The 15,469-nt window shown below is 35.3% G+C and overlaps 1 pseudogene; it reads left to right on the forward strand.

Moving 5' to 3' along the window:
* The first annotated feature begins 4,888 nt into the window (after nt 1-4,888).
* LOC147916615 (olfactory receptor 51V1-like) lies at nt 4,889-13,882 on the forward strand (annotated as a pseudogene).
* The last annotated feature ends 1,587 nt before the right edge of the window (nt 13,883-15,469 follow it).

A 15,469-nucleotide genomic window follows, 5' to 3' on the forward strand; every position in this document is an offset into this window, starting at 1 on the left:
TGACAGTGAACTAGAAAAGAACCTGCTCCTCTCCCTCCTACAGCAGATTACAACTAAAATTCCTTTTCTTCTGCCATAGTACTGGGTGAAGAGAAAACAGTACAAATATTACTACTGAAAATTTACAAACACATATTTGTAGTGTGTTACTGTCTGAAAAAAAAAGGTAAAGTAATTACAAACTGATCAAGTCCCTGAGCACTTAGATCTTCTCTTGAGAAACTCCCTTTAATTTTAATTTCAGAGCTTAAAAATTTCCATAAAATAAGAAATTTAAGAAGTCCAAAGTTTAAATTCGCAAAAAAATATACAAAGAGGTAGTAGGTGTGACAAGTAGGAAAAACTACATCCAGCAGAAATGCACTTGGGATACATTTGAATTATCAGATGCAGAGCAATGTTGATACATATATATGTGTGTGTGTGTGTGTATATACACATATATATAAACATAAACAATGTTTGTATGTAAAAAATGAAAGAACCGTTTAAAAGTATATTAGATGATACTAAATAGTACAGAATATTGGGGCCGGCCCAGTGGCACAAGCAGTTAAGTCCACGCGCTCTGCTGCGGTGGCCCAGGGTTCACCAGTTCGGATCCCGGGTGCACACTGAGGCACCGCTTGTTGGGCCATGTTGTGGCGGCGTCCCATATAAAGTGGAGGAAGATGGGCATGGATGTTAGCCCAGGGCCAGTCTTCCTCAGCAAAAAGAGGAGGGTTGGCAGGTGGTAGGTCAGGGCCGATCTTCTTCACAAAAAAAAAAAAAGAAAGAAAGAAAAGAATAGTACAGAATATGCATTAGGCACATTTCTACATATGTTCATTTATTTCTTTCTCTAACCCTATCTGATATGTACTGTTATCTCATTTTATGTATAGGGAAAATATGACACCTGAAGACTATTTTGCCAAATACCAGTCATACAGTAAATAGAAGAGCTGGTATTTGAACTTTAACAATCTGGCTTAGAGCCCTAGGTATTAACAGTGATAAATATTAACAAAGAAAGAGAAAAGAAATAGTAAACACAGATTTTTTTAACATCCATATAGAACTCCAATGAATAAAAATGTACATTTTGAAAATAAAGACAAAAAGAATAAGTAAAAAAATTAGATATCACTGAAGAAAAAATTAGGAAAGAGAATTTAGAGCTGAAGAAATCTAGGAGTTATACAGAAAAACCAATTGGAAAAAATTTGAAGAATTTTGGATACATAGAGATAACAATGAAAAATTCTAACAATTAAAGCTCCTTAAGGACAGTCATATTTGGTTTTCAACAATGTTATTATGATGAACCAAAGTCTGTTTTGCTTTGTGTTTATCCTTTGGGATTTGCAGTTTCCTGAATTTGTGGTTGAGGTTTGTCTTCAATTTCAGAAAACAATTAAAATGACTGGATTTTTTCAAATAGAGCTGCTGTTCACTCTTCTTCCTCGTTCTTTGGGAAATTCAGTTACATGCATTTTAACGTTCTTTATGTTGTTCTACATGTCTTCCATGTTCCTCTGTGGATTTTTCATTCCTATTTTACCTTGCTTCAGTTTGGATATTTTCTATCATCTCTTTCCCAGTTCTTTGTCCAATCTTTTGTTGTGTTTACTTTGCTGGTAAACATTGATAGCTACTTTGTGTTCTTTATTTTAGATATCGTATATTTCATTTCTCAATTTTTAATTTTAACAGTTTCATATATAAAAATTTGTTTTTTGTGTGTGTGTGAGGAAGATCAGCCCTGAGCTGACATCCATGCCAATCCTCCTCTTTTTGCTGAGGAAGACTGGCCCTGAGCTAACATCTGTGCTGATCTTCCTCCACTTTATGTGGGACGCCTCCACAGCATGGCCTGACAAGTGGTGCGTCAATGTGCACCTGGGATCTGAACCCAGGCCACCAGCAGTGGAGTGCATGCACTTAACTGCTAACCCATGGGACCAGCCCCTAAAATTAGTTTTAATGTATATATAAAGATAGCTTTCATATTATTAAAGTTTTATGGCAAATTTCTCTATCTTTTCAGCTATTTTTTCATTCTGGGATCATTTAGAAAAACAGAAGTACTAAAAGTGTTACAAAAAAGAGATTTAATGAGGGAATTGCAGTTTAGATGAATGTGTGAATAAGCTACAATTTAGAGAGAATTCTGAGAGCTAATGTTTCTGGCCACTATGAATACAAAATGAGAAGTCACAGAAAACTCAGAAAAAATATCATATCTAGCCTCATTACTGCAAATTTTAAGTTCATGGAGAGAACTGAGACGATAGCAATCACAAAGAAATCTGTGAATTCAACACATCTGGCCTCTGTGACCTCTTGTCCAAATCTCCTACAAATTCTTCTCATGGGGTGACTTTAACTGGGAACTAAACAGGTGAGAGGAATCTGAGAAATTTCTTTCTGAGTTTTGTTTTTCTTTTTTCCTCCGCAATGCTGAGGAGTAGTTAGAATCAGACAGTAAAGCAGAGTGAAAAATTAATAATTAAAACTGTAGAAATGGAAAATAAGACTTTATAGCAGTGAAACCTGAAAAACATCACCTTACAAAGTGATTAATGTTAACATTATCCTAATTTAGTCATGTTGATATCATGTACCCTATGATTTGATGTTATAAGAAGGGCATGTTTCCTCTTTGGCATTTTTTACCCCAAATAGATAACCTCAGTGTAATCATGAATCTAATCATGAAAACAGAAATTCTGATCATGAAAAACATTAGACAAACAAAGACAGACGGACAGACTGCAGAGAGACAGTCTACAAGATAGCTTACCAGTAGAGTTCAAAAATGTAAAGGCAAAGAAAGACGAGGAAAAAGAAAGGATTATGTCACAGATTAGAGGAGATAAAGGAGATATGATCACCAAATGAAAGGCGGTATTCTGATTGACTCTTGAATCAGAAAACGGATGCTAGTGGAAAAACTAGGGAACTCAGAAATAGAGTCTGTAGTTCTGTCACTAATACTGTACCAATGTTAATTTTGATAAATGTAACGTGGTTATGTAACATTTTACATCAGAGAAACCTGGGTGAAATGTATTAGAGAACCCTACTATTTTGGAATTTTTCTTGTAAATTTAAAATTATTTTAAAATAAACTGTTTAAAAATGTCTAAATTGTAAGAAAAAATAACAATTTAGCTCAGTCCACCCACACATTTTAGCTCTAATTTATGAATGAAATTACCACCTACATTATGCTTATTTTATGGAAATATCCACTGTACTGCATGGTTTGAACTGAAAAAATGCTCATTCTTTCAACAAAAGGGAAACACAAAGACTTTTTATCTTTATTCATTTCTCTTTCAGCTTATTACACTTTGTCGGGGGGAAGAAAGAGAATCTCCCTCTACCCTTTTCCTTAAGGTTCTTATGGCTGGCCAAATAATCAACAAGACAGGTTAGCAGGAGAAAATAATACCAAGTTTAATAACATGTATACATGGGAGAAACTCAGAAATGAGCAACTCGTCCCTCTGTCTAAGCTGCTTGCTTAAGTATTGCAGCTAAAGGCGAGGAGCGTGTTGGGGCTGGGTAGTGGCCTGGGACTTCAGAGGACAGGAGGACAATTCTTTTCGGGGTCATCTATAGATAAGGTGGTCAGGGAAAGACAGAGTTTTTTGATAAAAGAGGCTTGGTGCCTTTGCTATTGTAACCTCTATCCTACATTATCTTTATAGATATCATGATAGAAGATCTGTTCCAGGAAGGAGCCACCATGTCAAATTCTTTAGGCAGTTAGTGGGGGAGGTCAAATGTCCTTCAGAGAAAACAGTCAAGGTAAAGAGATATATTTCAGGGTGGCCAAATCTTGATCTCCCACAACTTCTTTTTTGATGTTCAGTAACTTAAATACTGTGATATTAGGTTAACTACTATTATCATAACTTGCCTCTTAGAACAGTAGATGGAAGATGAGAGAAGAAAAATAGTTGGTTTGTATATACAAATACTGTGTATCAACAACTACTATCAAGTTCCAGTTTCATCTCCATTATACAAACACATGAAAGTCACTCACTCCTGTTCTTACAAGAAACGGTTGGACAAACCAAAAATCAACAACTTTACTTAGGCCTCTCAGAGAACTGAGGTCACAAGGAAAACTACAGTCTAAAAATCTTTGGAGACAGGCACACTGAAAGAGACATAGCTGATATCTGCTTGTCTGGAGCAAGAGATTCTGGAACCATAAACAAGAAGAAACAATTAAATGGTAAGTTTGAAGAATTGTTGGTAGCTAAGGGAGACTCCTGGGGGCCACATCTTGGGGGGGGGGCACATTTTTTGTGTGATATATTTCCAGGAAACCTATTGGGTTCTCTTAGGGAAGATCTGAGAAAGGTCTTACTGTTGGCTCTACAAGGAGGAGGGGAAGAATAATCAGTGTTCAGAGTCTTTTCCATAACAAAGGCCTACTCTTCCTATAAAAGATTATGTCAGAGCCTCATCCCAAATGGGAGAAGGGAATCCTTCCAACTCTAGCCATCTCCAGCCTTTCTATGTCACATAAAAGGGAAAAAAATAAAACCCTAGTCAACAGGTGTCAGGGCTCCAGGAAAAGAGACTGGGAACACTGAGCTCAGGGAAAAGCTATACAACTGGAGAAACACTTGTGAAAGTAAAGCCCTGAACCAAAGAGCCATGAAAAGATTGAGATTTAAATGGAGGATTATAGAATGCTTTCCTTCCCCACACCCTACCATCACCCAAACAGGGTTCCAGTATAATAGTGGATTACAGATGAAAAAGCTGAAATACAAATATTCTTTTTAGGAAGAGTATTTACGAAAGCCCAACAGAAAGAGTAAACTTTAATGTATGCAAAATTTAACTATTATTTAAAAGTTGAAGGACCTCAGGAAGGAACATGAACTATGACAAAAATCTAACTGTAATACAAATATATGAAACCACCTCACTGAAGTGGGTGAGGGAAAACGTGCTGACTGAAGTAACTTTGGAAATGAGGAGTCCAAGACTTAAGGCAAAAGACCTACAGAAAAGCACTGTATACCTGTTTCCAATGAGAGTAAGCGTTAACAATTTCAAAACCTTATACATTGATGCTGGAATTGAACAATTAAGTAAATGGTTCATGTATAGTGGGAACCAGATTTCTCACTGTTGTAGTCCAAGGTTATAGACAAGCAAAGTTGAAGACTGAATGATCCATGTGGTAACGGATTAGTTTCATAGACTTTAAGTATGAACTCATGTGTAGCTTAATATAAGGAAGATAGATATATATGGAAATATTTATGGATATTTCTATGTACACTGTTTAGGATATATACATATATTTTCTTGCTCTGTCATCCGAGAGGGCCTAGAAGCAAAAATACCTCAGTAACAACAAGCCTACCTAGCCCCCCGACCTTGGTTTCTAATAACATTCTCCAATAAGATGAACAGGGTCTTTTTGGAGAAATGTTTAGTTTTAGGACTTGGATTCTAGGACAAGAAATGATCAAGATGAACTTAGAGCATTTTTACTGCTGGAAAGTAACAAGTGCTAAAACAAACAAACAAACAAACACACAATGATGGAAGTATAACAAAGGGACATGGAAGGCAGCTAAAAAGAGATGTCAATGGCAGATGCGTAACAACACAAACAATAAAATAAAGTAGTCACGGATACTGGCTCAACACAAGGTTGACATAAGGGAAGCCACATTGTAGAAAAGAAACCCTATTATAACTTTGAATGACCTCTGATTAACTAACCCAGACTTGCTCTGCGGATTTTATGGCCCCTCCCAGTTGGTATAAATTGATAACTTTGTCCTTTTTGAGTTTCTTAGGAATGTGATGACCCCCAGGCAGATAATCTATACAGATAGCCATCATCAATAACGACTGAAAGATCAGGGCATAGGGCGTTGCTCTGGTTTCTGATGCATATGCAGTAAAACAAAGACTATCATGAACTGAGACCAGATGAGTGCTCCCCACCCAGAGATCAGATGGATGCCCCCACCCAGAGACCAGTTGCCTCCCCCGCTCAGAGAACAGCCCCCTATATAACTGGCCTGTAGTCTTTATTCTGTAAAATGGTTCTTTTGGACATTAGTGGGCCATCTTCCCCTTTGCTAGCAAGCTGTAGTAAAAAGTCCTTTCTCTCTTACCTCCTCGCCTCTTGACTATTGCCATGTCTTGTGGTGGACAGACAACCTCCCTACCCTTGGGTGGTAACAGTATTATGTTATAACTAAAAATATAAGTAAATATACGTGGGTCCACAATAATATAAAAATGATTGAATCAGTGATTTTCTTTCAGAGACTACAGTATGGAAAGGAGGATTATAAAAATAATAATATTATAATACAGAAATCTAAAAACAATACGTTTGCCAGTCAATCAAGATTAACATGAACAGTATTAAGTCACGCTGATGGTATGTAGCATTGATATGATATGATTAGAATGGCAATGCACATCTGGGTCGTCACTTGCAGAAACCCTCAACAATAGACTAATCATAAGAAATACAGGAGACAAACCAAAATTGAGGGATATTCTGCAAAATACGTCACCAATATTCCCCAAAACTATAAAAGTCATCAAAAACAAGTCAGGTCTGAGAAAATGTCACAGACACAAGGACCCTAAGGAGACATGACGACTAAATGTAATGTAGCATCCTGAATGGGATCCTGGAACAGCAAAAGGACATTAGGTAAAAGTCTAACTAAATCTAAATAAAGCATAGACTTTGGTTAATAATAATGAATCACTGTTGTTTCATTGATTGTGTGAAATATGCTATATTAATAAGAAATTTGAATAATAGGGGAAACTGGATGAGGTTTATGGGAGTTGTCTGTACTATCTTTACAACTATTATGTAAATCTATATCTATTATTCAATTAAAAGTTAATTTAAAATGTAAAACTACTACCACTCCTGTTTTTGCAAGGGCTCCCATGGCTCTAATTATTATTTTAATTTCTTTCTTCAACTACTCATTCAAATTCCTTTTCCCCTTAGCAAGTGTTTAGGTTGGTTGTTATTTTCTGAAGAGATGAGCTAGCATTATTTTCAGGACTGTGTGAATAACATCCTGTCAATATTGGGTTGGGGTTGCTTTCCATTAACAATTTACTCCCAGACATGCAAATTCTGAGAGTCATCCTAGAAAATGTCTGGGTTTCAGGCATGCACCTTCCCACCTCGTTGTGTAATAGCATCACTATTTTCCGGTGATCATTAGGATTGATCACTGTAACCAGTATAGTTATCAACTTTCTGTGCTTGATGCTTCTATGGCATGAGATTTAAAGGTTTCAGAAGTTCTCTCTACACTTTAAAATGAGATTAAAAAATTTCTTATTTGTTAGCTCTATTTGTTTTCAAGATCATTGGTGTGTTCAAGATATTCACTCTATCATATTCATTTTCTTAACAAATCAGGCCATTCAACTATAATCAACTACCAGAGGAGACACTCTGTTCCTTCTGTTGCTCCAGTGACCTCACTGTTTGCAAGCAACTACTTTTCACCAATCACAAACTTTATTGTTTATTTTCCCTCAAATTTATTGAGATATAATTAACATATAACATTGTTCTAAGTTTAATGTATACAACATGTTGATTTGATACATTCATATATTTCAGAATGATTACCACCATATCATTAGCTAACATCTCTATCCTGTCACATAATTATCATTTCTTTCTTGTGGTGAGAACATTCAAAGATCTAGTCTCTTAGCAACTTTCAAGTATAAAATACAGTGTTAGCTATTAGCTATAATCAACATGCTGTACATTAGATCCCCAAAACTTGTTAATCTTATAACTGTACCCTTTGACCATTTCCTTCACCCTCTATTCCTGGGAACCAACACTCTTCCCTCTGTTTCTATGAGTTTGGCTTCTTCAGATTCCAACCGGAAAGTGATATCATACAGTATTTTTCTTTCTCTGTCTGACATTTCACTTAGCGTTAACATCTTCAAGGTTTGTCCACAATGTTTACCAATGGAAGGATTTCTTTCTTTCTCATAGATGAATAATATTTCATTGTGTGTGTATATATGTATATATATGTATATATACATATATACACACACACATTGTGTGTATATATGTATATATATGTATATATACATATATATATATATATATATATACATATATATATACACCATATCTTCTTTCTCCATTCATCCCTTTGACTAACACTTAGTTTCTTTCTTTATCTTGGCTATTGTCAATAAAACTGCAATGAATATGGGAGTGCAGATATCTCTTTAAGATCCTGTTTTCATTTCCTTTATACATATACCCAGAAGTGGAATTGATGGATCATATGGTTTGTTCTATTTTTGCTTTTTGGGCAACCTCAATGTTGTTTTCCATAGTGGTTGTACCAATTTATATTCCCATCAACAGGGCACAAGTGTTCCCTTTTCTCTATGTCCTTGTCAACTCTTCTTATCACTTATCTTTTTGATTATAGCCATTCTGACAGGTGTGAGTGAGGTGATATCTTATTGTGGTTTTGATTTGCATTTCCCTGATATAAATAAGGTCAATCTCTTTTTCATGTCCATGTTGGCCATTTGTTTGTCTTCTTTGGAAAAATATCTATTCAGTTCCTTTCCTCATTTTAATCAAGGATTTTTTTTTTTTTTTTTTGCTATTAAGTTGTACAATTTCTTTATATGTCTTGGATATTAACCCCTTATCAGATACATGATTTGCAAATATTTTTCTCGTTCTGTAGGTTGCCTTTTCCTTTTTGTTGGTTGTTTTTTCCAGCTTTGCAGAAGCTTTTAGGTTGAGAGTAGTCCCATTTATATATTTTTGCTTTTGTTGCTTGTGCTTTTGGTGTCATATCCAGAAAAGTCGTTACCAAACCAATGTCAAAGAGCTTTTTTCCTATGTTTTCTTCTAGGATTTTATGGTTTCAGGTCTCATGTGTTTAAATTTTTAACCCACTTCAAGTTCATTTTTGTGAGGGAGCTAAGATAGGGGTCCAATTTCATTCTTCTGAATGTGGTTATACAGTTTTCCCCACACATTTTATTGAAGAGACTATCGTTCCCAATTGAGTGTTCTTGGTCCCCTTGGCAAATATTAGTTGATCATATACGTGAAGATTTATTTCTGGACTCTCTATTTTGTTCCATTTGTTTATATGTTTATTTTTATGCCAGTACCACAATTGTTGGTTACTATAGCTTTGTAATATAGTTTAAAATCAAAAGAAGTGTGCTGCCTCTGGCTTTGTATTTCTTTCTCAGGATTGTTTTGGCTTTTTGCGGTATTCTGGGGCTCCTTACAAATTTTAGGATTGTTTTCTCTATTTCTGTAAAAATATTTTTGGAATTTAGATAGGGATTGCATTGAATCTATAGATGTCTTTGAGTAATATAGACACTATAACAATGGTAATTTTTCTGTTCCTTGAATATAAGATATTTTCCATTTATGTGTGTCTTCTTCAATTGCTTTCATCAGAGTCTGACAGTTTTCAGTTTACAAAGCTTTCACATCCTTGATTAAAATTTATTCCTCAGTATTTTATTGTTTTTGATGCTGTTGTGAATGGGATTGTTTTATTTATTTGTTTTTCAGATGTTTTTGTTAGTGTTTAGAAATGCAGCTGTTTTCATATGTTGACTTTGTATCCTGCAATCTATTGAATTTGTTGATTAGTTCTAGCAGTTTTTTGGTGGAGTCTTTAGGGTTCTCTATACATAAAATGATATAATATGAAAACAAAGACAATTTTACTTCTTCCTTTCCTATTTGGATGCTTTTTTTCCTTTTTCTTGCCTGATTGCTCTGGCTAGGATTTCCAGTGCTATGTGAATAGGCATGATGAGAGTGGGCACACTTGTTTTGTTTCTGATGTTGAAAGAAAAGCTTTCAACCTCTCACCTTTCAGTATCATGTTGGCTGTCACTTCATCAGATATAGCTTTTATTGTGTTGAGCTATGTTCCTTCAATACTCAATTTCTTGAGGGTTTTTTTAATCATGAAAATATATTGTATTTTGTCAGATGCTTTTTCTGCATCTACTGAAATGATCATATGATTTTTATCTTTTATTTTATTAATGTGGTGTGTCACATTGATTGATTTTGCATATGATGAGCCATTCTTGCTTCCCAGGGATAAATCCCATTTGATCATTTAATGGGCTGTTTAATTAAGTATGCTAATATTTTGTTGAGAAGTTTTACATTTATATTCATCAGGAATATTGGTCTGTAATTTTTTTTTCTTTTAGTGTTGTTATCTGGCTTTGATATCAGGGTAAGGCTGGCCTTGTAAATCGAGTTTGAGAGTATTCCTAGTACTTCAGTTGTTTTGAAGAGTTTGAAGATTGATGTTAAATCTTCTTTAGTAAATGTTTGTTACAATTCACCAGTCAAATCAACTGGTTCTGAGATTTTCTGTGTTGGGAGGTTTTGAATTATTGATTCAATCCCCTTACTCATTATTGGTCTATTCAGATTTTCTGTTTTTTCATGAGTCAGTTTTGGTAGGCTGTATATTTCTATGAGTTTATTCATTTTCTAGGTTATCCAGTTTGTTGGTCTATAATTGTTCATAGTAGTCTCTCATGATTCTTTGTATTTCTATGGTATCAGTTGTAATGTCTCCTCTTTCCTTTCTGATTTTATTTATTTATGTCCTCTCTCTTTTTCTTAGTTTGTCTAGCTAAAGTTTTGTCAATTTTGTTTATCTTTTATAAAAACAACTCTTAGTTTTCTTGATGTTTTCTATTGTTTTTCTCATCTCTTATTTATTTCTGCTCTAATCTTTATTATTTCCTTCCTTTCTCTATTTCTAAGGTAGAGAGAATGTGCAGTTAGGGACAAAGGACACATAAAAATGTTTGGAACAATATTAAATCTATTTTAGCTGTACAGTCTTGGGAAACTTTCCAGATACATATCTGTAAATCGTGTTATCCCATAGAAATACAATGTGAGACACAATGTAGTTTTTCAATGTTCTAATAAAAAAATCAGGTGAAACTAATTTTAATATTGTATTTAATCTACTATGTCTAAAATATTATGTCAACATGTGGTCAATATAAACTTTATTGAAGAGCTATTTTAAATCATTTTTTCCACACTAAGTCTTTAATCCAGTATGTACTTACACTTATATAACAGCTCAACTTTCACTTGCAACAGTTCAAGTACTCAATAGGGCCCCGTGGGGCATGGATACCTTATTAAATAGTGCAATTTAATCTCAGTTTCTTCATCTCTAAAATGGAAATGCTAGCAATTTACTTTTATGAAGTGTTTTCTCTGTGTCTTTCACTATTCTAAATGCTTTACATATTCATCTAATGTAATTGTCAGGACAATCTTATGAAATAGGTAGTATTATTCTCCCCATTTTGGAAGAGAAAACTGATACATTGTCTTGCCCAAAGACACAGAACTCAGAAGTGTTGGAAAAGGGTTTCCAATTCAGAAGATCAGACTTTATAAGCACATTATTTATCTCTATGCTCCACTACCTATTAAAATAAAGATATGATCCTCAAATAATTCTAGCAATTAACTTAGATAACAAAATACTCTAATTATGAGAATTATATAATGCTAAGATTCCTAGCACACACTAAATGCTAAAAATGCTCAACAATAATAATGTTGTCAACTTTATCACAAAAATATATATGACTTATAAAACAAAAAAAATGCTTATATTTGCACAACACATTTGTAAAAATCTTTTGAAATAATTAATCCATGAGGATTCAAAAAAAAGAGAAGGATAACTTATAGCTAAATGAAGGAAAAATAAAATGAAACCTTATGTTTAGTAACAGTATCCTCTGTTTTACATAAGATATATCTGCTGCCATTCAAATAAAATGTAAAAGACTAGTCTGAGGTTTCCATGATCTCCCTCTTGTTCAATGCTCATTTCGAAAACTTTCCAGGGAATGAAGAAAAATTATTTTTATAAACTTGCACTCTCCTGAGGAATATTCCAAAACTTGGTGGAGTGATGCAAGTCTGCTATCCAGACATTGCCCATGGCTGAGATTTTCCCTCATTCTCCCAAAGGTAGAGGCCCTATATATTGCATCACTTACTCTGAGCATCTCCCAGGATCCAGGATTTACCCCAATGACTCCTATGCTTCTTGCACCTGCATAAATCTTGCTTCTCCTAGAATTTCAATGCCGTTGTCACCAAAAAGAAAGAAGAAGCCAGAATCCATTTCATGATTGGCAAGGAATATGTCTGCTGCTGTGAGTGACAAGAATTGTGCTTCAAGTCTGAAATATATGGAAATGTTAGAATGGACAATGTGTGACTGATAAATAACTTCTATAAATGATTTAGTATCTTTATGTAATGAGCGAGAGAGTTAATCTTGTACCCTACAGCAGTGATTTTCAAGTTATTTCACCAGCCTTTAAATGTGAACAACCTGAATGTGTTTTCTTTTTATAGATTTGTAATCACTTAGCGCACCATTATTATACCTTCATATGCCCAAAACCATTTTTTCCCTGAGGCTATCTAGCTAATATGAAGCACTGAGGTGGAAAGTGATGGTGACATATGTGGACGTGGGAACTTCAATTCTGCTTGTATGAAGCCAATGTAATCCTAATAACAAGGAGGTTTTGCCATATGTAGTTAATTTACATGTAAAATTAATTGCGCTCGCTATTTTAGAGCAAATTCAGTAACTTCTGAAAGAAATACAAACACTGGTCTTACATCTAAAGGAGCTATTGTACTAATCTAATTGTTCTATTATATCTGTTATTTCTGACTTTACATTTGTCAGTAGAAAAATACATATGAATCTTAATCAACTTCTTTACATACATTTTTTCCTTTAGAGGTTTCTGCATCTTTATAGATCCATGTCTGTTCTACCTGATTCCAAACCCCAGTAACTTTACATTTTCTCATACAGGTTTCCCTGGCCTGGAATGGGAATACCCCTGGCTCTCCATCCCCTTCTCTTGTATCTACACTATGGATCCTCTCAGGGGAACTTTGCCTAGTGCTCCATGTGATCCACTCTGAGCCCATGTTCTACACTTCCACAGCCATGCTGGCCCTCACTGACCTGTGCATGGGGCTGTCCCACAGTGCACACGGTGCTGGGACTCCTGTGCGAGGCTCAGCCAGGAGAAGGTAGTCTGGATGCACTGCATTGCTCAAACCTTCTTTTGTTCATGGTCTATCGTGCATGGAGTCTGGAGTCCTTGCCATGGCCTTTGATCGCTTTACTGCAATTTGCAATCCTCTAAGATATACATCCATTCTCATCAATACCAGAATCATCAGCATTAGTATGGCCATTTTAGGCAGGAGTTTCCTGTTCCGTACTGCTCCCATTGTCCGCCTAAAGTTCTTCCATTACTGCCGTCCCCCACATTTCTCTCCCACTCTTTCTGCCTTGCAAAATCAGGATCTACTCACGCCCTGTCGCCTGCTCTGACAACCACTGCAACAGCTTCTATGCCTTAGCCCTAGTGTAATCTGCACACTGTTGTTGGATTCAGTGCTGATTCTCATCTCCTACATCTTGATCTTGCACTCAGTCTTGACTGTTGCATCCAGGGAGGAGAGACTCAAGGCGCCTTGCACAGACTTGTGTCTCCCACATCTGCTTGCAGTCTTGGTTTTCCTATATCCCAATCATTGGACTGACTATGGTTGCATGTCGCTTTGGGGAAGCACACGAGGCTGTCTCTAATGTACTGTCAGTCCCATGTCCTTATGGGCAATATCTATATTCTCTTTCCACCCCTGATGAATCCAATCATCTACAGTGTAAAGACCCAGCAGATCCGAAGCAGGATCCAGAGATGGTTCACCAAACCCAAAACTGAGTATTAGAAGTTTAATATGTTTGGGAATGGAGGGTAGTATTTGCAGGGAAGGAATGACTATTAATGATTTGTAGCAGTAATAATAAATGGATATATGATACTTAAGAGGTTAAAGGCATATTTATAGTCATCTCCTAATTTAGTTTTCCAAAGCCAGAAAAAGTAGGCAGAGAAAGCATTACTGATCTTATTTCCTCATATGTTAAAATTAAGCATGCTAACTAAAAAGTGAATTACATTCCATAGTGTGCCAATGAGCATTTGCCTGGATAATTACTAAATTTTTAGTACCATCCATACTGTTCTGAATTCCCTAGTTGGAGTGTGATTTCATTTTTGCATGTCACTGTTACATGTGTATTGCACATTTGCTTATGTATGAGACAAGCAGCTTTTACATATTACTCATCATGTGTCACAAGTTGACTCTCTTGAGATCGTTCCATACCTCTTCTACCTATAATTGAACAAAACTGTCTGGAGACCTGATCCTGTTTCATCTAATAGAGCATTATGATATTGGTAGATTAGATTACATAGCTTAACTTGTAAAAGCTTTGGTGAACAATGACACTGAATCAGCTATCACATCTCTTCATATCCTACCCCACACCCCAAATACATACATTTGTACATTGTAACGAATACAGAATTAATTTAGGATGCTCGTGAGACTTGTCAATTGACTCTCATCTTGGTATCAGCATACGTGGAATTTTAAGGCCAGTTTCATCAGTCCCTTCATTTTTAAGAGGATGTTGAGACACAAAGATATTAAGTGACACATTAGTAGTTAAACTAGTAATAAAATTGTGGTTTTGAGAAACTTTTTGAGCTTTGTGTTCCATTTCTAAGTCTTATCCTCCTCATAGATAAAATTAGAAATTCAACTCAATCATCAAATGCAGGTGTAAATTCTTTTTTAGTTCTTGGCTTTTAAAATAATATTGACTTCTCTCCCAGTTAAAAAAAAGTTAAGATAAACCGTGGTATCAGTCTTAAGATTTTTTTCTTTCTTTGAATATTGTCATTTACTCATGGTTATGTACTAGCATTGGCTGGACAAGCAGAGTTATCAGTATAGCCTTACTGTTGTAAATTACTTAGACTAGAGGAAGCAAATTGTCACACATTCACCTTCAAGCATATAAAAGTTTCATCAACAATATTCTAAAGAATATAAAAATATTCAATTTCGGGAATTAAAGTTTGAGTTGTTATCTTTTAGTTTGTCTTTTAATGCTTTGTAATTAGAAAACTATGATTGGCTTTTCTTTTGAATTCAAAGACTCTGAGTTTATGTTTGTAATTCTTGCCTTTGGAGACTGTCACCCATTCGCCCTCCATGCACATCCCTACAGCTCAGACTGCCTAAACAGCTCCGCCCTGTCAGATAACATTCCCTTGATTGTTTCCTGCCTTTGGAAACTCCCTAGCAATGGCATTTCTTTTTATTTCAGGATGCCTTTCTCCCCTGTCAGTCCCATTCTTCTCCTTGTAGCCCATTTCCTAAAGATCCTATTTACAAATCAATTGGTAATTAATAACCTGTTCTAGTTACAGTGAAGAATTACATAATGTATTCCTCCTCTTT

This window comes from Ceratotherium simum, chromosome 7 (assembly GCF_057802395.1).
Source record: "Ceratotherium simum simum isolate JZ-2026a chromosome 7, ASM5780239v1, whole genome shotgun sequence".
Classification (NCBI taxonomy): domain Eukaryota; kingdom Metazoa; phylum Chordata; class Mammalia; order Perissodactyla; family Rhinocerotidae; genus Ceratotherium; species Ceratotherium simum.